General features: G+C 48.5%; 1 long non-coding RNA gene across 3 annotated transcripts in view; it reads right to left on the reverse strand.

The window, feature by feature from the left end:
* Positions 1-5,630: 5,630 nt before the first annotated feature.
* Positions 5,631-22,450, reverse strand: part of LOC121095559 — an 88,469-nt gene continuing 71,649 nt past the window's right edge. For 2 of the 3 annotated variants that reach the window (XR_005830149.1, XR_005830147.1), the window contains 3 exons: positions 18,557-21,181; positions 7,605-14,370; positions 5,631-7,383 (listed from right to left, as the gene is read on the reverse strand). This is a non-coding gene — a long non-coding RNA (uncharacterized LOC121095559). The remainder of the gene's footprint in view (positions 7,384-7,604; positions 14,371-18,556; positions 21,182-22,450) is intronic. The other variant, XR_005830148.1, reaches the window with a different exon arrangement.

Below are 22,450 nucleotides of genomic sequence, written 5' to 3' on the forward strand. Positions count from 1 at the left end.
CAGTTAGAAATAATGTTTACGTCTTCAGACTTACAACCAGAAATTTTTTTGGATGTATTTTGTAATTTATATAAAAAGAAAGAGGGAGTGCAGTAGTACGCGGCGAGGCCAGATGCCTGGAGATTGCAGCCTGAATGAAGCCATTTAGATTAGGTTTAGCTGCTTTAGTGAGTGGTTCTTGAGACTGAGTAAGAGTGAAAACATACTGGGAAAAAAGGGTAAAAGGTAGAACTCTCTTGTGAGACAGGCTGCCTGATGCTGAATAAAAATAAAAAATACAATTAGCAGCGCGATGCTGCCTGGGAAAGCTCTCTGCTGTTGGGCTCAAAGCATGCTGCTGTTTTATTTAACCCAGGGAAAAAAGCAAGCAGGATATGGAGTGGCAATGTAAAAAAAGTCACGTTCCCTTTCACTGCATTCACCTGGACCATTCAGCTAAAATATAATAGTTTCTAGAAGCAGGCTTTCTTCCCCATTGGCATCATAAGATCAGGAAATTTGCCTTACAGAGATCTGCCAACCGCAGGCAGAGAAGTTCACAAAACCAGCCTCCGGAGCGGAGAGCAGCGGCGGCGGTGAGGAGAGGCAGAGCACGGAGCCACGGCGGCAGCGCCCGGTGCAGGACTTAGGGAAGCTGCTCTGGGTATTTCTGCAGGACATCAGACTCCCCAGGCGGTTGAAGCCCCCGTGCCAACGCTGAGCCAGTGCAGGGCCAGCACACCACGGTGTGGGGGACGTGCCAGCAGCCCCCGGCTTTGCATCAGGTGTCTGCATCAGCACGCGCTGCAGTGGGGACCGACGGGGCACTTTTTTGTTGCTGCTGTCAAACCAGAGCCCTTCCAACAGCTACGTCTGCCGGGAGGCCTCTGGTTTCCACATTTAATCCGTGACTGTTCTGTAAGCAGCATTTTGGGAGCTTCCTTCCACAGGTTCCTAACAGAGATGTCGCATGTGTGGCTGCCGCTGATTTGCTAGTCCTCGTGCTCTCCCAGGTGTGCCCGAGTGCCTCTCCACCCAGCGCCATGGGATGCACAGGCAGAATTTTAAACATTTAAAGATTCGGTTTTACCACCGAGACTCGGAAAAAAATTCTGTTTCACTAAAGGGGAGACGTGAAGAAATAATACTAGCACAGCAGTCATCAAGGTTGTGGCAAGAAACATCAATTTCAAAATATTTTTGTTTCTTTTAAAATTAGGACAACACACAATGGGTATTACTTTATGATGGACAAGTTTTGCAGAGCCCTGTGCTTTTACTGACAAGTTCAGAGACGGTCAAATGCGGCAAAATAAGTTTTCATCAGGCATTTATGCTTCCTGGTGTCTGCTGGGTGGAAATAAATTGCACACACATCTTCAGTTTTGAAATAAACAATGCATTTATTTTCTTTAAAGAAAGGAAATATCTTTAAGTGCATTACAATAATGAAAATCGATTCAGCCCATGGAGGTCTCTAAAGAGCACAGGAATAGACCCATGTTCCCCCGTGGGGAGAAGGCAGGGGCAGAGCCCTCAGCCACACGGACCCCCCGGGGCACCCTGCCCTGTCCCTGGCACCAAGGGACTCCGGTCTGTACTTTCTTCTCACAACAGCAACACCCCACACCACTTTACTCCTTGTGAGAGCTGTAGCAGGATGAAAAATGTAATAGCAATCCTGTTTTATCACAAAAGGTTGTATTTTTAAGTTGGTACACGCTAAGCCTCTTATTTCCAGCTCTCCCTGCAAACCAGGGCTGTCACTTTGCTGAACACGCATTTAAATCCTTGCATGTGTGCACGTAGATATAGATACATAGATATAGATGCAAGTTTGCATGTGACTGGCATGATGAAACTGTAGAAGAAAATGGAAATGCAGCAGGGAAACCCATGGCTGAGCCCTGGATCGCAGCGCATGTGTCCCAGCTACAGGAGAAAGAATAAGCCTGAAGGTGCATGAAGCTGAAGGCTGCTTTTGCAGCTCTCGCACTGTATTTCAAGGGAAGCACAGGGAGCCTGCATACCGGCGCTGGAAGGAAAAAAACAGCTCCTGCTTGTGAGAGGAGGGAAGGCAGCATTTTACATTGTCCTTTTTCAGCATGAACGACCCAGTTGTGTAAGCAGCAATCTTGCAATGAGCTCTAAGCCATCCATCCCTGGCAGCCACGCAGATGCAATCGATGGATGGCACAGAGGTAACTCCTGGGGCACCTGGAGAAGCCCTGCACACGAGGACAAGGACAGCTTTTGGGCTGGGAAGCGGGGACCCCTCGCTAGCACCTGGCGGCATAAGGCACGCACCGAGCAGCAGGCTTGAGAATGAGCCTGCCCTCTCCAGGAGCTCAGCGTGCGGAGGGCAGCTGTTCCAGCCAGATTCCCTCCTACGTAAGCCCTGCACAGCCGTGTTCCACGGGGGTCACCCGATGTGCTGACTGCTTTCAAAAACCTGTCACTCTGCTTTGGTGTCCAAACGGAGAAGGGGTGCGTTTGGAGGTCTGGAGCTCGCACAAACTGAGGGTTGAGACTGCGCCAACAGGCAGGGTGGGAGGAGAGGTTTTCCAAGGGAAACGTCCACAGTGCGCAGCTTCAATGGGTAAATAAAATAGATTCAGTAAAATGCTGGAATGGATATATGCGTGAGCTGCCGGCAAGGTGCCTGAGCACCAGGGTCCTGCAGAATTCCCCACCGCACACCAGCCTCGGGGCGGAGCCAGCTGAATGCATCTCAGTCCTCCTCTTAATTTTATCTCCAACCAAATATAACTGTGCAAAACCATGCTGCTAATCTCATCTTTTTCAGAATAATATCAGCAGCATCAGCAATATTGGCAATTCAATTAACTAATTATTTAATATATTTGTTTTCTTTTAAAATATCCCCAGTAATAATTGCTAGCTCTGTTGTTATAAAAGATGCTAGAATCTATTCCAATTATTATTACTTTTAAAGCACAAATGACATTTTTAATATCCTCCTAGATGCTTATTACCATAGGAAATTGCCACAGGAGTCCAGTAACATCTCCTTCTGTAACTGATATTTATACCCTTCTCATTGTTTCCTGGGCCTCACCGAGCGCTTACCCAGCAGCAATCACGCGCGATCAGGGACGTACCCTGTACCCCTTCTACCAAGTTACAAGGCGATGGACAAGAGCAAGACTTTGATGCAAGAGTTTAAAGTTCTGACAAACTGTAAAAAAAAAACCAGAAATCATTTATGACGGCAGACGATAATGAAGTTGTACAATAAAGTTGGATGGGCATCATGAGCTGCCCCCCCTGCCCTGGGCTAGCAGGCGGTTTGGCTGAGCCCCCCCTGCCTAGCCGCCCGCCCCAGGGGCAGCCAACAGCTGGCCCAGCTCCCCGCGCAGCGTCCGCAGGCACCGCACAAACGTACCGGGTGGCCGTCAGAGCCAGCAGCCAGCGCTCACGAACGCCGAGCGCACACGCACGGAAGCACAGGGCTCGCAGGGCAAAGGCCTCGCCGCGGGGTCTGAACCCCTCTGCAGGGCCAAGGCTGCCGGGCTCCCGGCCCCTCCGCACGAGGGGAGAGCCCCGCTAGGCAGCGGCGCAGTGCGACCGCTGGGTCCATGCACAGCTCTGCAGAGCGGCGCCCAGCACACCCCCACCCCTCCTGTGCCCCGAGCAATGCCAGGACCCTGGGACAGCGCCGCAAGCAGGGAAAGGCTGCTCCTTCTGAGAGACCCGGGCTTCAGCTGCCAGTTGTGCGGGACCACGTGCCTCACCCCCACTCTCAGAGGCAGAGAAGTTGGGGTTGTCCACCACAACCATCCTTGTATTGGAGAGAAAGAAATAGAAAAATGCACCTTCAGACAGTAATTCAAATTATCCTCTAGAAATTACTTTCTTTCTTTCTTAGGACAAAGGAACTGTGAGGGAATGGTCTCTTGAAAGCGGGTGTATGAATCCTCACCCGCCTGCCTGTTCGCTTACCTCAATCCGGGAATGGACCTTCCCAGTGCACTGAACCGAGACGCAGAGAGAAGCATCCCCCCTCTCTTTGCTCTGTCAGGGCAATGCTAAACGCAAACGTTGGTGGTTTCACCCAAAATCCCATTTTACACAATCAGCATTTCTTAGGAATACCGTGCCAGAAACACATGAAGCACAAAGCTATTGAAGTTCTCAGTAGGACACGCGTCTCCTCCACAAACAAACAAGTACCGCCACTCAACACAACGCTGATGTTTATGTGGACGGGCTCCCCGAAGGCACTGGGCTACCCGCAGTGCCCCTGCCCGCAGTGCCCGCAGTGCCCGCAGTGCCCCTGCCCGCAGTGCCCACAGTGCCCGCAGTGCCCGCAGTGCCCACAGTGCCCGCAGTGCCCCTGCCCGCAGTGCCCACAGTGCCCGCAGTGCCCGCAGTGCCCGCAGTGCCCCTGCCCACAGTGCCCGCAGTGCCCGCAGTGCCCACAGTGCCCACTGTGCCCGCAGTGCCCGCAGTGCCCGCAGTGCCCGCAGTGCCCCTGCCCGCAGTGCCCGCAGTGCCCGCAGTGCCCACAGTGCCCGCAGTGCCCCTGCCCGCAGTGCCCGCAGTGCCCCTGCCCGCAGTGCCCGCAGTGCCCGCAGTGCCCGCAGTGCCCGCAGTGCCCACAGTGCCCGCAGTGCCCGCAGTGCCCCTGCCCGCAGTGCCCACAGTGCCCGCAGTGCCCGCAGTGCCCGCAGTGCCCACAGTGCCCACAGTGCCCGCAGTGCCCCTGCCCGCAGTGCCCACAGTGCCCACAGTGCCCACAGTGCCCGCAGTGCCCGCAGTGCCCGCAGTGCCCATGCCCGCAGTGCCCGCAGTGCCCGCAGTGCCCCTGCCCACCGCCTCCCCAGCGTGCCCCGCTCACCACAGGCACAGCCAGACACACGCCCGCTGCGCCAGGAACGTGAGGCTCACCGCTGGCGCCTGGGGGAAGGGGCACTGCTGCTGCGAGAAGTCGTCAGTGCCCAGTGTTTTCTCCATGAATGCTGAGCTTGAGAAATAAATATTGAAAGGGAAGATGGCGCTTGGATCCTACAGGAACAAAGACCTTCCATAAAGTTACTGGGACAAATCTGTGTTGCTCCACTGGCTTCTCCCAGCAAACACGAGACTGGGTCAGTGGAGTAGAAAGTGCCCACCCTCCTCTCATCTAAATCACATTAAAATTTGGGTCTAACAGGTGTTGGTACAGTCAGAGCACCACCTTAGGACAGTAACTAAAACCAGAAGCCATGATGAAACTAAGAATAAATGTACAAAAATAACACACTAGAGGGATGCATTAAAAAGACCCGTTTACAAATGTACCTTTTAGTATCTGCATCTGCCTTGGCGACATGTGGAAGGTCTGCTGCTTAGCATTTGGATTGGAATTAGTTTGTGAACTGAGGTGAAGGGAGTGAAGCTTGATGCTCGTGTTATTGATACGCTGGTCATCCCAAATTTCTCACCTCACTACCCAAATTGCCTTCCAAGGATCTGATCCAAGTCCTAGGGAAATGAAGAGGAGCCTTTCCATTAACTGCAGCAGGCTCTGGACGGAGCCCTGCCTCCTGCAGGGGCGGCTGCTGAAAGCCAGCGCTCTATAGGAACTGGGTCGTGCTTCTGTGAACCAGTTCAGGCTGAGCCCTCAAAGCGCAATGCATGAAAGCCACTGTTTTTATACAGTTTTAATCGCAAATCCTAGTATCTATAAACAGAGAAATATCCTTCCCCCACATCTGAAAGGTCAGATATCCATCACATACCCCTCTCTGCAGCACAAGCTCATACCAGCCTCGGTTTCTTGGGCTCACTCCTGATTTATTGCTCCTCCGGCTGCCCAGGTTACATTTACGGTATGCTGTCCGCACAGGCTAAGATATAGATCCAGAAGGATAAACACTGAGGTGCCCATGTGGCTGCTCCACATCCAGGACTTTGGGATGATGCTCCCATCACTCCAGAGCACTCCATTCTCCCAGATTGCTCCAGTCAACTGTGTAACGCGAACTCAGGCACGGCACGCTGCAGCAGCATGCTTGATCACAGACGGTACTGCACACACAGCACTTTTCTTATTGTTACAGGAAACAATCCATGTTTTATCCATTTTCCACCAGCACTTTCCTTCGCTTGATTTTCAAATGCAGTCCTGCTTGCAGAGTCCACGACCAGCTGCTGCACATCAAAAAGAGTCAAACCATTGTGGAGTTGAGCTCAATAATTAAACAAGTGAGACACCATAAAAAAAAAAAAAAAATTAAGTGAAGCTGGCCTAGATTTAGCAACAGAATATCAATTTGAAAGCAGAAGACAAAACCCTGCATCCTACAAGGCCTTACAGATATCAAGATGCATCTCTGAATTCCTGCAGAGGGGATCAGCTTTCTACTTAAACTTTGTCACATCCTCCTCACAGGAGATCTGCTTTTAACTCGGAGATGTCTCTGACTTCCACTGTAAATTACTGCAAGTGCATAGTGTAAGAGTAGTAATTGCAATGCCAGACTTTGGCAGTTTAAAAGAACCGCATCAAATGCTAACAAATAGTTTGCTCTTCCTCCTGCATATGTTAAGTGTATTCAGTAGTCAAAATTAATTGTGCAGATAAAAAGATACCAGGACTCCTGTCTGTCCATGGGATGTAGTATTATGTAGCCAGCTTCACAGACTGCAATCTGACCTCCTCCTTCTCCTCTTGCAAAACAAGGCTTCCATGGCACTTGATGGCAGTAACAGGCATCTGGATTCCAAAGTTACGCACATCCAAAAACCTAACCCAGTGATCCCAGGTGAATTGCCTTTAATTAACTCTTTCCCGACATCACTAAGAGTAAGACTGCACCTGCCTAAGTGGTACTTCAGCTGCTTCCAAAGGAGAAAGGAGGAGTGAAGAGATGTGCTCTCACCGACTGAGCCAGAGGCAGATGAAGGAACAGGAGAAAGAGCACTGCTGTGTCCTGTTCCCTCTGGCCCGCAAACTCTTTGACACGTTTGGTACCTTGCTGCGGCTCAGACCTGACTTCCCACAAACTGAGGCGGACGAGGTGCTGGCACAACTACACGTGCTTGAGCACCCGCCGCCGTCCGCGGCTGGGTTTGCCTGCTGCCGGTGGGATGGATGAGGCACCTCACCGCGGCCTGACGCAGGCTGTGCGATTCCCCGGGCAGACGCTTCTGGTGGAGCTGAATGATGTGCTCAGAGCAGAGCTCTTGGCCATGCGAGTCCCGGCTCTGCCGTTCCAAGGGATCGTGTGCTGGGCGGGAGGATGGGCCGGTCTGGCTCGGTCTGCCCTGCCAGGACAGAATGTTCCTCTAGAGAAATACACACCAGCAGCTTCAAGCCCAGTCTGAACCTCAGCACAAAACAAAGCGCGCCTTGGTGGTTGTATTAGTCTCTCAGGGATGGTGTTAAACAGGATTTACCTAAGAAAGCAAAACGGGAAAGCTTTGATATAAGTTTACTTTACACTGTAAATATTTAGAATATGAATATACTAGAGCATTAAAGGAAACATAAAACTCCTTGGACAATGGAGGCAGTATTTTCAGCACTTCCAAAAGAGTGAGAATTAATGATCAAAAGCTTTCTGCAAGTCAGGAGCCTCGCGCTTCCTGGGGCATGTGGCTCAGGGACTTTTTCATACCTGCAAAATGTATTTATCAGGAAACTGAATCCTCATCAGGAAACACTCAAATCTACCAGATCCAAGTTTGGGGAGTTTGTCCCATCTGTGAGGAGGAACACGGCTGACTCACGCCGCTGGGAGAAAGGCCACAAAGGAGAGAAAATTCAAAGACTGATGAATCCTTTGGGGAATCACCGAAATCCACAGCACAGCTGCCAAGGACCTGGATTTACTCTCCAAGACCTGAGCACCTACTTCATCTCCAGGGAAATCAAAGTATTTTGATGAAGCCTTTCACTAATAGCAGTCCCTAGTACATGCATTACCTCTCGCCAGTGTACTGCAGCATGTGCTTCCCAGGGTGTCCAAAATGGTCTGACAGCATCAGGTTTGCAGTATGAGATGTTTCAGCAGCAGTGGGAAAAGGCCACCTCTCCTGGTAGCCCTGCATTACTGCCTGGTTTGTCATTCAGTCTTCACTTCTCCTTGTCTTTTTTTTTTTTTTTTTTAAATATATTTCTCCCCTCTTCTTCCCTCAGAGACCACTTATGGAAGTCTGCCTGCTGCATTCTCCATTCCTGTAATTATTCCCATCCACAGGACTGAAGAGCTTGCACTGTACACTGTTTCCTAACTTTGGAGTTAGGAGTAGGGACTTTTTTACAGGGTGATTTTCTGCACGATGTGGCACTTGCTCAGCATCCCTGGGTCACACAGGTGCCTGCAGTCACCTCAGAAAACCTGGGTACTGTCAGCCATCAGCTCGCCCTGTCCTTACCATCCTCATACACAGAACACCTCAGCCTCACCTCTTTTCAGCCCTCAGTTATAGTTGCAATATTTCATTGCAGGAGAGCTGCTGTGGTTCCTTTGGCTCACCTCATTACTGCTTCAGGCCCAATTTCTTTCCTGCTGCCCCTCAAAGAGAGAGCAGGGAAGAGTGCAAACACACTGGCTGCAGTGGGATGTTTCTAGTGCATTTATTCTGTTAATAACTGCTCTATTTTATGCCTCATGAATCCTCTTGTTCTGCATCATCTCATTGGAAGACAACTCCAGGCACTGGGCAGCATAAAAGCCACAGACGAAAGCAACCCCTGCTGCTGAGGCTCTGCCCCACGGGATGATGGACACCCACCACCCAGCTCCCTGGACCCCCCACTAAATGCCTCTTTCACGGTCTTTCTCCAATGCAAATTTCTGGGTGCTTTGAAATCTTCCCGAAATCGCCCTATTTCATCTTTCCCCTGAAAGAGCAGTCGGATGATAAATGGTACCTTTTCTGAAAGGAGCCGCCTCAGCTGCCCCGGCACAGCCTCCTCTTACGGGCAGAAGCCCGTGGCTGAGCAGTGCCGTGGGGACATGACTCGGAAGACCGAGCTCTCCCAGCTCTGCCTGCCGAGCCCCCTTCCTGGGTGTCCCACGGGAGCCCCCCCAGCACACGGCAGGACAGGCAGCACAGACCCTGTGCCTCCTCCCCGCGGGACGGGGGACCCCGCGCTGCCCGCCGCGCTGCGCCACCGTCAGGGGATCATGGCCTTCCTCTCACAGAGAAGGTTTGTTTTAAAATTATAAGTGGCACTAGCTGAAGCAATCTGGTATGATAATGTTCACGATGGAAGTTGTTTCTGAGACAAAAAACTTGCACAGCACAGGATCTACCGGCCTTTAAAATAACAGTTTTAATCTGTACCCATGTCTGCATAAAAGGCAACAAAAAATGTGAGGAAATGATAAAGATATTAACATCCTCTCTCAAAGATTTTCTGTGTCTAATTTAATGGTTTTTAAAGCGTTTGCCAGCACAGTTCTCTCACTTCAGCTGGGCACAGCTTGCGACCTCCGTCTGAGTGATGTCAAATCATAACGTGATACACTCATGAGTGTACAAATAAAAGCCCCTTTTCTCTTTCTCCACTTTCCGACACCATTTGCAAGTGCAGCCCTGGTGTGGGACCAAGCCTGGTGGGAGACATCACACCCCCGGACCCCACAGCTGCAGCTGACCCCGCATTTGCGTTTCCCACCCGGTTTCTACCTGGGTGAAAGGGCACCCTGGAGGCATCTGCCCAGCCAAGGGCCAGGGGTGCCACCGAGCACCCGCAGCCGCGTCCCTCATGCCAGGGGTCCCCGGGCCCCCCCCCTCGCAACAGGCACGCAGGCAGCAGGGAGCTTCACCCAAGATTTTGCAATAATCCTGGTGTGCAGGGACAAGCTAGGCACAATACACCCCAGGGCAACGGATCCCAGCACTGCACGGACACAAGGAACCCACACACACCCCTCCGTCATGTAAAAACGACACAGGGGGGATCAAGGAGGCAAGAAGAGGAATCTCACCCACAAAAAAAATGAGTAAATTAGAGAGGAGAGACAATAAATCCAGGATTATTACTATTTAAATAGGAGCTAGACACCTAGCTGCAGACTAATTTCACTTGCTGAGATTAGATACACAGACAAGTAGAGAGAAAAAGGCTCTTTTACATTTTTATCTTTGGTTGGCAAGGAAATTAGCTCCAAATTCAGGTATCTTTACAACGGACTGCTGTGCTGAACTCTGAAACTCTCCTCACTGTTATGCCTTGACTCAGCATTTTGAGTAATTCGAGTACTTTACATCCCGTGTGTATCTGCTGTTTCCAGCAGGTACCAGCATTTCTCCACCACACCTGAGAAAAACCTTACATGTCTCTAGTGGGTTTGGGGTCTTTTCCCTACCAGGGCTGAAGAAGAGGGAATTTTCAAGATACGTGCTTCTTAACTGCCATCGCCCTGATAGTTTCGCATCATCAGCGCCCCATCTCCAGAGTTTACCGTAAACTCTGCGTGGTGAGTTGACCCTCAGTGTGCACCTCAGAGGAAACTGAGAAGTGTCCTGTGAAATCAGGGAACAGGCTTTCAGCATCCTTTATACTTACAGTGTCTCCAATTCTGCATTGTCCTGGCAGAGAGCTTAAAACAACCAAAATCCATTATAAGCCCTTAATTGTCACTTTCTTCAGAAAATAGATGTTTGTGTGCGTGAGTCATAATAGTCACCATTCATTACGATGGTGTTCTTGTGCTGCTAACTTTAAATAAACAGCAATGTTTTGATAAAGTTTGCAAAAGCATAATTAGTCCTACAGGCACAATATTTTCAGATTTCAAATGCTTGTTTTCCAGCTGTACTTTTTAGATTTATAATTTCAAACACAGATGATCACAGTCTCCATTGAAGCTCAAGATTTGGGGGGTTTGGGCTTAATGGCATTCAAAACCTTATTAAAAAACACACACACGGAGAGATGCAGTGCATATTTCCCCATTTTCTTTGTTATACGCATCTGTCGCAATCTAAAGAAGTGAGAAAGAAAGAAAAATCTAATATAAACACAGACGTTAACATTAATTCTGTTGGGATTCCATAGCATGTAATCCTTTTTTTCATGCAGTTCTTCATTTCTTTAATGGACCAAAACACACTCAAGTAAGAGAGTCACTCTTTCAGAACAGCTGAAAAGGAAATACTGTGGTAAGGGACGGCAAGGCGAGACAAGAGGAGAAAACCACGCCAAGCGCATCTTGCTGAATAGGTCCTGGCCGCAAGGGTGAAGAGGAGCGATTTCACCTGGTGCTTGCGGGACACGAGAGCACGAGGACCGCCACAGTTCAGCGCTCCAAGGACTGCAAATATTTTGAAAGTTGGAGCCTTTGTGGCTGTAAAGCCTCATGATGTCAGTTATAATCAACCTCCTCTTGGTGAAATAGACTGCTACAGTGTGCTCGTTTTAAAAAAAAGTTCAGTATTTCGCTGGTTAACTTGACTTTTAGATTTATTTCCCAATTGAGTAACTTGTAAGAGCTTTCCTTGTGTACGATAACTGCTGTTCTTAGGCTTTAGGAGCAGTGCAGGTTCTGCTCAGGCTATAGTAAAACAGTGAGTACTTTTTATTTATTTTATTCTCTTAAAATGTCAAGATTTAATACGGCTTCAACCTCAGCTCAGCTGCTTCAGTGCAAGAGCTCTGTAACTGTTTGCCAGCACCAGACTTTCTGACAGCCCTGGCAAAAACACAGCCACAGGGAGATGGGGTCTTTCCCCAACCCCGGGAGAAGTGCCCCGGCACTGGTAAGTGCTGGGTGATGCTGGTTTGTTCCCGCTTAGGGGACAAACAAATCAACCTATTTCAGAGCTGAAAAACAGTGGTTTGCCAAGGGTTGTGGGACGGAGCCTTTCCAGAGGCACAACTGTGTTTCTTTGCTGCTCTGTTCAATTCAGTTTTAGAACAAGGCACAGCCTTTGCATTCCAAGAGATAAAACAACAGAGTAAATTAAGTAAAGCTAACTGTAAACTGTCTGCATTTTTTAAAGCGGCTGCTGGTATCACCAGTGCAGTTTGCCCTTGCAGGGCTGGTACGGCAGCACAATTGCATCTTCTGCCCACCCACATGGGGGCTGCAGAGTCCCCCAACGCCTGGTTTAGCCCACACGAGCAGGGGCAGCAGCGGAGCCTGGACCAGCAAGCACCTCCTTCCTCAAAGGCGATGCAGGAGAATTGACTCTGACTTTATTGCAGTCTCAGTGGCATTGCTTTTATGGCCTTTCCCACCCTGCAGAAGATCAGAGCAGTAAATCCTCACCATTACAGAACACCACGCTGACACCTGATGATACCAGAATAGCAATGCCTGCAGTTTCATTTTATTCTGCAGAGAAGGTTACATTGGGTATGTAAGAGGAAGCCACTGCCACTGCTGAGGATGCGGGGGGCTGCGGCCACAGCAGGTTACACTGAGGGCTTGTGCGTGCCTCTGGACAGGGCAGAGATCCCTGCAGTTTAAAGTCCCCCCTGAGAAAACACGTTTTCTGTCAAGTTTCTGCACTTCAAACGGCAGCACCCTGTGACGTCTCGCCTGCAGCACCCGGCACTGTGTGTGCTGCTGGGCAGGCTGGGCCAGTAAAGTCGACGCCAGTCCAGCTCTAACGTGTGATGTGGGAAGCTCCCTTCACTTTTAATTTAACTTCAGTTTTATAGTCTTTTATGTCAATTGGATCTGGACAGGCATTTCTATATATATTCACCATCTTATTTCTTTTCACAAAAGTATAGCAGTTTGGGTTACAGTCATTCACTGGTTTTCATATTGGGAATTCTCTGTATCTTTCAGACAGCAAACTCTGGGTTTATCTATGCCTACTGGTTTTTGCTTTTTTAATTCAGCCAGTGACCATTAACCCTAGCTTATCCTTAGTTCATGCAAGCTGCTGCTCTCCAGAGCAAACAGAATGTGTTTTTCACTGTTTTGATCAGATTCCTTTCCTGCGCTAGCTAATGTAAATAGCAATTACTTTTGAAAACCACGTATTTGCTTGTATTTATATTTGTATTTGAAACGCAGAGCTGTTTTCTTTGTACTGTCCACAAGACAACTCCCCTGGAAGGGCCATGCTCTTGGAAAGGCTGAGCTCCAGCTTTCAGACGGCCCAGGGGCTCCACGCTGCTTCTGGGGGCTTAGAGCAGGCAGGGCTGCAAAACTGCGTGAAGGACCAAGAGGAAAAGCATGAACTTAGGAAAGGTGCTGACAGCACCAATGAAAGAGTCGGTGTGAAGGAGCATTCAAACCAATGAAAGCTTGGAGACAGCAGAAACCTCAACACGTTACCCTAAAGCAGACACGTATTGGCTAACAGCTCGGATAACCCATGCTTTCTCTCCTCTAGCTTTGATCCATCTTTTATCTAAAAAATAAAATAAAACATTGAAATTGCTCCACAAGTATTGCATTAATGTACTAATGGGCTAGTGAGGATGACACAGAAGATTTACTCATCATTGCTTTAAGGTTTTATAGGTCATACCTAACATCTATCACCATTTCTGTACTATAAATTCCAATAATTTGGGAGCAGTTTAGCAAACTGCAGCAGAAATGGAGAAAATGAATGGCTCGGAACAAAAGAGCCTTAACAAACCACACAGATTTTCAAAGCAGGCTGTGTTAGAGGTTAGTTATGCTCCTTCATTTGCTATAGCAACGGACACTTTAGTCGGAATGTGCACCATGTCACACCATTTTCTGCTTCTTTTTTTTTTCCCCCATAACCTCTCAGATGGCCTGGAAGTCTGTAAGCATCCCTTAATAGACTCTTGTTATGAAAATTCCTTCCTGGGAAGCATCTAGAGATAAAGATCTTTCACTCACAGAGAAAAAAAATAAAAAAGGAACGGGCTTTCTCTGGTGCAATTGTAAAGCAATTTGGTGTGCGATTAGTCAGAAGGACGGATCATGCTCTGCTCTTACTTATTTTTTAAACTAACAAAGAAGAATCTGGTGCATGCTTTTTGTAGTCCAAGCATTTCAAAAAGCAAAACCAAACAAGTATTTTAGCAGACACCACAGAAAAAAACCACTAAATTCGCCAAAATGACTTTTTTGTTTCCATAGCAGAGAGTTGTCCTCAAAAATGAAATCTGTTTATTTTCGGTTTGTTTTCTTATTCAGACCATTTTGTTGGGTTTTTCTGACCCCGCCGGTGAGGGCAGCTGTGTTTGCAAGGACAGCAATGAATTCATGCTGGCAGTCTCCAGGTGTGCCATGGCTGAGCTCGCTGCCCACTCCCGGCGGCGCGACAGCCTCAAGGCTCCTCTTGGGAGGTGCTTTTCCAAAAACACCATTTTTTGGACCTTTCCAGTAGCAGGTTTCTTAGTGAGGAATGCGTGCTTTCTCACGCTGATCCATGATGTTGCAGAGAATTAAAATCATGACCGGCCCACCAGCAGCCCATCGCAGAGCTTTCCTATGCGGAACACCGAAAATGGCAGGGAGAGGGAGGTTAATAAAATCTGCAGGGTCTGCGGCGGAGGGGGCCGGGCTGTCAGCTGCTGCAAACACGCTGTGCATGGAAGTTTATCACTGCAGAGGATCTGGCTACTATTTTTTATGAAAATCACTCTCTAAATGGCGGCTTATTGAGATATTTATTGGCAGTAATTATTCAAATGAAGAAATAAAGCTAGTAAATTTGGTTCTTCAGAAAATTTGCATTGATTTGCAGCATTAATACATACAAATACCAAAAAGCCACTCAAGTGCAACCTGAAACTCCTTTCTTCCATTTTTCATTGTACATTGGTTTGACAGACTTCAAAAACCTAAACTGCAATACTGTGGTAAATCATTTTTTAACTTATCTCTGCCTGATATTAATTTCATAAAAACATATATGGTTTAGACATAAAGGCTTGTCATCGTCTCCCAGATCAAGGGAAAGAAAGATAAAAAATATTTTTTTTAAAATCAAAAAACTCGATTTTCAGAAGATCAAATCAGCTGGCTGAATTGAAAAATAACTTTAAAAATGTTTAACATCGCCTTGGAGCAAAGTATTCACTATTGCCACCAAAGTAAAAATAATAGGGGATATGCTTTCTACAGTGTAAATGTGGGAAATGTCTGAAGACAAAGTTTGGAAAAAAGAAAAAAAAAGAAGAGAAGTTCTGAGACTGCACTGATTTGTGAATGGCACACCTGACAATTTGACAAAGCACACACATTAATTTCGTTTCAACTTTTTCTTCTTTTAAAGAAGAAAAAATAGAGTTAGTAAACCTTTATCGACCTCTACTGTGAGATTTGCAGTGAAATACTGAACCTTGTACTGTCGCAGAATCGCAGCATGGTCTGGGTTGGCAGGGACCTCCAAGACCACCCAGTCCCACCCCCCACCACGGGCAGGGACCCCTCCCCCCAGCCCAGGCTGCTCCCAGCCCCGTCCAGCCTGGCCTTGAGCCCTGCCAGGGATGGGGCACCCACAGCTGCTCCGGGCAGCCTGGGCCAGCACCTCGCCGCCCCCATGGGGAAGGGTTCCCTCCAAACATCTAATCCAGATCTACCCTCTTCCAGTTTAAACCATTGCCCCTTGTCCTGCCGCTACAGACCCTGCTAGAAAGTCTGTCCCCATCTTTCTTAAAAGCCCCCTTCAAGTGTTGAAAGGTACATCAGTACATCAAAATTGTGCTGAAACATTACAAGTAGCACAGAGAAGACCTACAAGAGTAATTTGCAACTGGAAGCCTCCTTGCAGTAAAAGGTTTGAGAAGACCAACAATTCCTTTTAATCCAAAGTGTTCAGAAGGTGGCTTAAACTGACAGTACAGGACTCCAGCCTCGCACATGAAACCAGCTTCACTTTGTGAAGAAATGAAACAATTCCGAATAAATCAAAAGGGATTTTTCTAAACAAGGAAAAGGGCTTCAGGGAGGATTTGCGGGTTTAATTTTAAAGCTTCTGTTGCACACAAGGTCAAACTAGGGGGCCATAATAGACACTTTGGCCACATAATCCACGCATCTCCCAACAGAGAGACATTTAACCTGTTCCTGCCATTCAAATTTAAAAGCGCTATATATTATTAAAATCAGTGGTTTAACTGGACAATGTTTAAGGTGTTATTAAATTCCAATCGGCAATAAACATCAAGAAGTACTGCAGTAAATCATTCAGCCTCAAGGAGAATATTTAGTAGCTGTTACTGTGTTTTGCTGAGGAGCTGACCACCTCCAGGACTAGTGACAAAGATGACCCACCCCAGCAACACCTTGGTAGTCATCCAGCACCAAACTTCAGGGCTTTGCACTGCAGCCGGTGCATGCTAAAACAGAAAAATCTTCCAGGTATTGATCAGAAACGACTGTGATCTGAATTACATCGTGTAAATCCTATGCATTTCATCAGGTCTGGGCAAACTAACAGAGGTCTGTGATAGTTTTGATGACCTGAAGCTGGTCCTTGACACCAAGCGAGGTGGCAAACACTGTGAGCTGATCCTTACAGCGAGCCATGCCAGTGATGGGTACACTGGTACCAGTTTTGGATGGGGACTGGAGCACCACAGCAGTAAGGGGCTCCCAGCCAGAGGGCCATGCTGCCCAGCAAGCTGGGGGAGCTGCACCAAGACCCAAGATGGTCGGAGACGGAGCCTCCAGGAGCAGGCTACATCCTCGCACCCACAGCTGGGAGCAGGGGCTGGTCATAGCCCGGCCTCCAGAGGGGCCTGCCAGCCTTAACGTCCCTGCACCTCCCACCTCGGCAGCAGGGGATGAGCCAAGCGCCCCCCGACCCCTGCCCGGCACGCTGCGGGCAGGCAGCTGGAACCACAGCCCCTCCTCGGGGCCAGCGCTGCCATCCCAGGGGCTTTGCCAGTGGTCCGTACCGCCCCACGGGCAAGGCAGAGGATGGCAGGGACCGCCAGGCTCAGAGCTCTGCGCTTACTCAGTAAAATTACCCAACCCTGGCAACTGCGGCTTCCCTGCTCGCTTTTTGCAAGCAGAGGCTGATAAATGCACACATGACGCAGAGGTACAGCAACGCTCACTGAATGCCAGTGAACCTATATGCACCTATAACGAACGTTACCCAGCGATACTGTTTTCTGCAAATATGCGAATGTAATGCCCTAAACTCACGTGCAAAAGGGCTGCTCGCAAATAAAAGTGTCTCATGCCTCCTCTTACAAGCAGCAATGACACAGAAATACTCCTCGCCACGCTGCACAGCCCGGCCCCACCACCAGCAAGGCCACTCGGAAAGGGACCGGGAGGGCTCACACATGCCGCTGACGGCAGCGCACGCGTTTCACACCTCAATAATAAAACACTGTAGAAAGGATCTGAACTCTTCATAGGCACTTAAGGAGCTTAGAGGAAATGAAAGGATATTATAGAAATATGAATTATAAAGAAGGAAATACTAAAGGATTTTTCCTCCATTATGTCCCACAATTACTTTAATTCCTCTCTAAAGGCAAGAGGCTTAGTGTGATCCCAGTAAATCACCAAGGAGTGTTTGTAGGGCCTGGTCCAAGCCCTCAGAAACCAAACCCCAGCCCAGCGCTGGCTCTCCCTGCCCTTGCACAGCAGCTGTGCCGTCAGAGAGACGATTCACCAGCACTGGCTCAGCATCCGCACACCCGAGACACCCGGACCAGAAACACATACTCACACTGGTAAGAAGTTCACTTCTCAACCCGTGTAACATCATCATGGGACAAAGGCACAAAGTTAAAGGCATTCCTCCTCCATTTCATAGCCTTGCATTTCCTAAGCATTTAAGGCCATCTTTTAATTATATACACAAGAGAAATGCAACATCTGAAAGGACAGGGTTGAAGAAAAACAGTTGCAAAAGGGAAGGTCCTGAATCTATTAACTAAAATACCAGTATGTTCTACAACTAAAAACATATTTTTAAAAAGAACAGATACCAGGGCTTGTAGGCAGGAGTAATATTCAGATACGTTATAGAAGTGCCATATTCTTACCAAATAGCTTGCTTGTATTGGTAATAAAAATGAAACGTTCCTGGTGGGAACTGGGACCATTCCCTGAGTGCCTGCGGGATGGAGGATGCTCCCAGCCTCGGCAGGCACAGAGCAGCTTTGGCCGCCTGGGCAGGCTTGTGCTTCTTGTGACTGATGGGAGAAATAAGCCCATACTGTAGATTTTCAGTTGGAAATCTATTTCTGAGTGAACGGCAAGTAAAAAATTTGACTTTGGGCTCATCAGTATGTGATGATCTAGCAGTCTTAATAATGAAGATAAATTCCTGAGCACGTCAAAACATTTATGGAGAAGAGTCAAAGAATTAAAATATGCACAGTGATTCTTTAGATGCTCAGACTGAAGTTCAAGCTAGTATCCCATCTACAAGATTTAGTTTCATTTCAGTTTCAATTATAAGATTTTATTCTTGCTATTAATTTCCTCTGTCATCTGAAATCTAAAGATTTGACGTAGTAAGACTCAATCGTTGTTGGAAGTAGAAGCTTCTCTACTGTTTGCTGTGTTCAGTCAAGAAGGGCAGATTTTTCATTTTAAAACAATAGAAAAACTAGTAAATACTGTGCAAAGATTACTTGAAATTGTAAAAATACTGCTTTATATAAGCAGTGTAATGAGTTTGGTTTAGATAAAATTCCACTCACATTGCTGCTGTCACCTTTAAATTTCTTCTTCATTGCCAGTGTTGATTTGCCCTTGCTGAGACGCCGGATCGCTGCCCAGTTCCACCTTGCTTTTTGTCTCCGCTTCCTTGTGCCTGTCTTGGGAAGGGTGTGGGGGGCTGCAGCCTCTGCTCCTGGAGCTTTCCAGCCACTTGCGGGTGTCTGTTTCTTTACGCTCCACTCCCTGAAAAACAGTAAATCTTCCACCATGAACGGGAATTTCATGCCAGCAGTGCCTTACCTGGCCAATGTGACAGCAAGGACTGCGCAGATCAATAGGTGCCTGTAAAGAGCTGTTTAATGACCTGCCTTTGTGCACTCTCATCCTCCTCTCTAGGCTCCTGAAGTCATTGTCAATGTAGAGCAAAATGAAACCAAAATCCTTAGAAGCTAAAAAATAAAGACATGAAATCAGAAAGCAGAGCTCTTTTCAAGTGCAGACGTAAACGAAAGATAACTCCAGACCCAGCTCTCCGCAGGAAGCTCTGAGTTAAGATCCATCTTTCCCTCTACTCCCCCGACCAGTACCAAAACACACATTTCATTTCTCATGTCAGCTCCAACAAGCATGCAGACTCAGCTGCTGGATAATGCCTTACAAAGATAAATTCATGCAAGGGACCGATGAGCGCCAGGCTGCGAATGTTTTATTGGGACAGAAGCATCGAACCGTGGGCAAATCCATGCACCAAGCTGGGCTCACACCTTCCATCGCACCTCCATCAGTAGCTCTGTCAGCAAGCCACCCAGCTTGCCGTTGCGGCAGGCTGTCAGTGTGTGCTACACGGGGATCCGCTCCAGACAAGCCAGCAGAAAGCAACATCTCTCTGTGGTATTTCTATGGGACACCTGAGCTGCCTGGCCCTGAAAGGGACCGAGGAGAATATTGCGGGGGGACTGCAGCAGGGCTGGTGGTGACAAATTCCCAAGGCTCACCGCAGCCAGCAGCTCCCAGCCTCTCACTGCCCAGCACTGGGGCCCCAGCAGAGGGAGGACCGTCCCCTGGGATGGGGAGCCCGCCTGGGGCTGCTGCAGGAGCGCCTGGAGCGGGGAGGTTGGGGGCAAGGGTCTGCATCCTGCCCACCGTCCGTACCCGGCGGGTGCACCTGCGGAGCACAGGGAGAAATAAACACATACAGTGGATTAGAGAAACATCCAATCTGAAGCCGGAGTTCTGTTATTTATCAGATTAATTATTCTCTGAAGGCAGAGGTAATACCTAGACAAACAACATGAATTTGCAATTCTGCATTTTGTCAGTTTTCCCATTATGCAACAAGGTCATCTCTAATTGACTTTAAAATCCTTCTTAAAGGAGGCTTTGCAAACAAGCTAAGAGCCTGTCCCACCAGTGCTGAAGGTGCTTGTGCCTCTTGGTGGTCCCCTCTTGCCACCACCTTGCAGGGACACTTGCCTGCCAGCTGGTGGGACAAAGATGCAAGGTGCGTGCCATGGGGTTTCATCCCTTTCCAGACACGACTCCAGGCGCGGTGCTCAGAGGCAGACGTCTCCACTTGGGACGCTGGGGTTACACAGCTTAAAGGGGGCGTATAGCTACATGGCTGACGTTGCCAAGTGAATTTGAGAATCAGTGGTTTTCCACGGTCTGCAGATGAACAGTGAATTTCCTCCTTTGTTGTTTCATTGCCTTTGGGATTATTATCACTTAACTATACCACAGCCACATTAAGGAATCCCTTCTATCAACCATGGCCTTCTTTGCACAAACGTAACAAAAAAAGAGATCCCTCTCTGAATTCACAATCTGAACCTATTGTATTAATCCCTGTGAGGGCTTGGGGGGTTTTGGTGGTGCCTTTTATGAGGTTAATCTGCAGCTGAGAACGGACTGCCACCTGGGAACACTACCCGCTTTCAGAGGTGGCAGCCCACACTCCAGGGATGGACGGGCTGTGCGTTAGGAGTGCTCATGGCTGTACCCTCATGAGTGTAAGGACCACACTGCATCCCTACAACCACCTTGCCAAAACCCGTCCTGGCCTGTCCTTGCCACAGCACGAACCACACGAATGACTTGCTGCAGCCGGTGCCCCCCAGTGCTCCCAGTTTTCTTCCCTTAGAGAAGCACCCGTTTCCCAGTGATAAAACGGGACCTGCCCTCGGCTGCTCTGCTTCACACCCTCACCGCGAGTCCAGTCCCACCGTACAAGACTGGCTGTCAGGCTACTGTCACACAGGAAACCTGGGCAATTATGTTCCATAACAGTTTTAATCCAACAAAGACCAAATGCAGACATATTCAGAGCCAGGTTTTCCTGCCTAGTCCTGCAGCTGCTGAAGAGCATCTCTCCCCTGCGCAGGGAAAAGCCACCACCATGAGGGCGCTGGGCACCTGTGCTGGCAGGGCTGTGGCTGGGCACCTTCTCCCCAGCACAGAGAAGAAACATCTCGCTTCCAGGGCAGCCACCTCCCCCTCCCCACGGATGGAAGTGGAAGAGGTTTCCTCTGCATGCCCACACTCTGCCTTCGTGACCCCTTTGCCGCACACTGCTGGTGAAGAAACTTACCCAGAGCCATGCTCCTGTAGATAAAAGATCTCCATGGAGCGAAGTCTGCAACTCCCACGCACAGAAAAAGCCCCACATGCTGCCACATCAAAAAAACCTCTGCTATTCGGCTTGTAGACTCAAAAGCTAAGTCTTAAACTGTGAAGTTTTTTCAGCAAAACATAGCTCTTCTGCACTTTTTCATGCCTTTTTTCCGATTCTGTTGGGGATTCTGTTTCACAAGAAAAATATTAATCCAGCAAAATGCACCCCATTTGGTCACTAGTGGCAAAGTAAAATCTAGGGGTTTGGAGTTTTTTTCCCCACAGGGTATTCATTTTTAGATTTTAAAATGCTTGCCAGTTTGCTTTCTGTACTGTCATGGCAGCCCAGTTTTGCTGCTGTCTCCGCTAGGCATCCCACAGCCATGTGCCAGCATCCCCCTCCGCTCCCCTGCCCGCCGGACCCACCTCCCTGCTGGCACCCGGTTCCGAGGGGAAAGCTGGAAACCCAATGTTCAGCTGCACAAGCCACTCCCCACCTACACCGCTCACAATGACTGAATCACCATGAGTGCAGAAATTATTTTTTATACCCTGGAAGGCAGCGTGAATAGATGGGCCCTATTTCAGTTCTACATGGCAGTTCCTGGGCACAAATCACAGGAGCAGGACACGGCGGCAGGGCCAGGCAGAGGGACAGCCTGGTAGCACAGACTGTCTCTAACGGGGATTTTAACAAAGTTATCAGTTTTGTGTTTAAGCCACTGAAGACGTGATACTGACAACAGCACAAATAAATTGGAAGTCTGTTACAAAAACAATCCTGCAAATTTTATATTTACATGGCAACCAGCTTATTATATTTACATGAACATCTGCTGCAGGTTCACTAAAATCTTTAAAACAGATGGACACGAAGAAAGAGCTGGTAATTAACAAAGCTATATGTTGATTAAATCAACGTGTGGTTAATTTTAATGATTACTGATCTTTATTGGGGTCCATAAGACTTCTCAAAATCAAATTCGCTTTAGCTGACGTGTTGATTAGCTGCAGAGCCACAGACATGAGTGCTGCTCGCCCACGTGCCACAGCACCGCGACAGCCATTGGCATTCCGCGCTCCTCCACAGGTGAGGGTCTGATCCTGCTTCCAGCAAAATTAACTGGAGCAAGTAATTGTGGCTCCGTAGCCAAGAAGTGCTGTTGTGAGCATCCATTGTGGCTTGGACATAAAACTTTCCAGGATTAATTAATTCCCTTCCAAGTAGAGCACCCTTTCAGAAAACCACAAACCAATCTCCATTAAGACATTTTGGTAACAAGGAGCTGGCCATCACCCTATCACCCTCTGGTAGGATGCTCCAG

This window comes from Falco naumanni, chromosome 11 (assembly GCF_017639655.2).
Source record: "Falco naumanni isolate bFalNau1 chromosome 11, bFalNau1.pat, whole genome shotgun sequence".
Classification (NCBI taxonomy): domain Eukaryota; kingdom Metazoa; phylum Chordata; class Aves; order Falconiformes; family Falconidae; genus Falco; species Falco naumanni.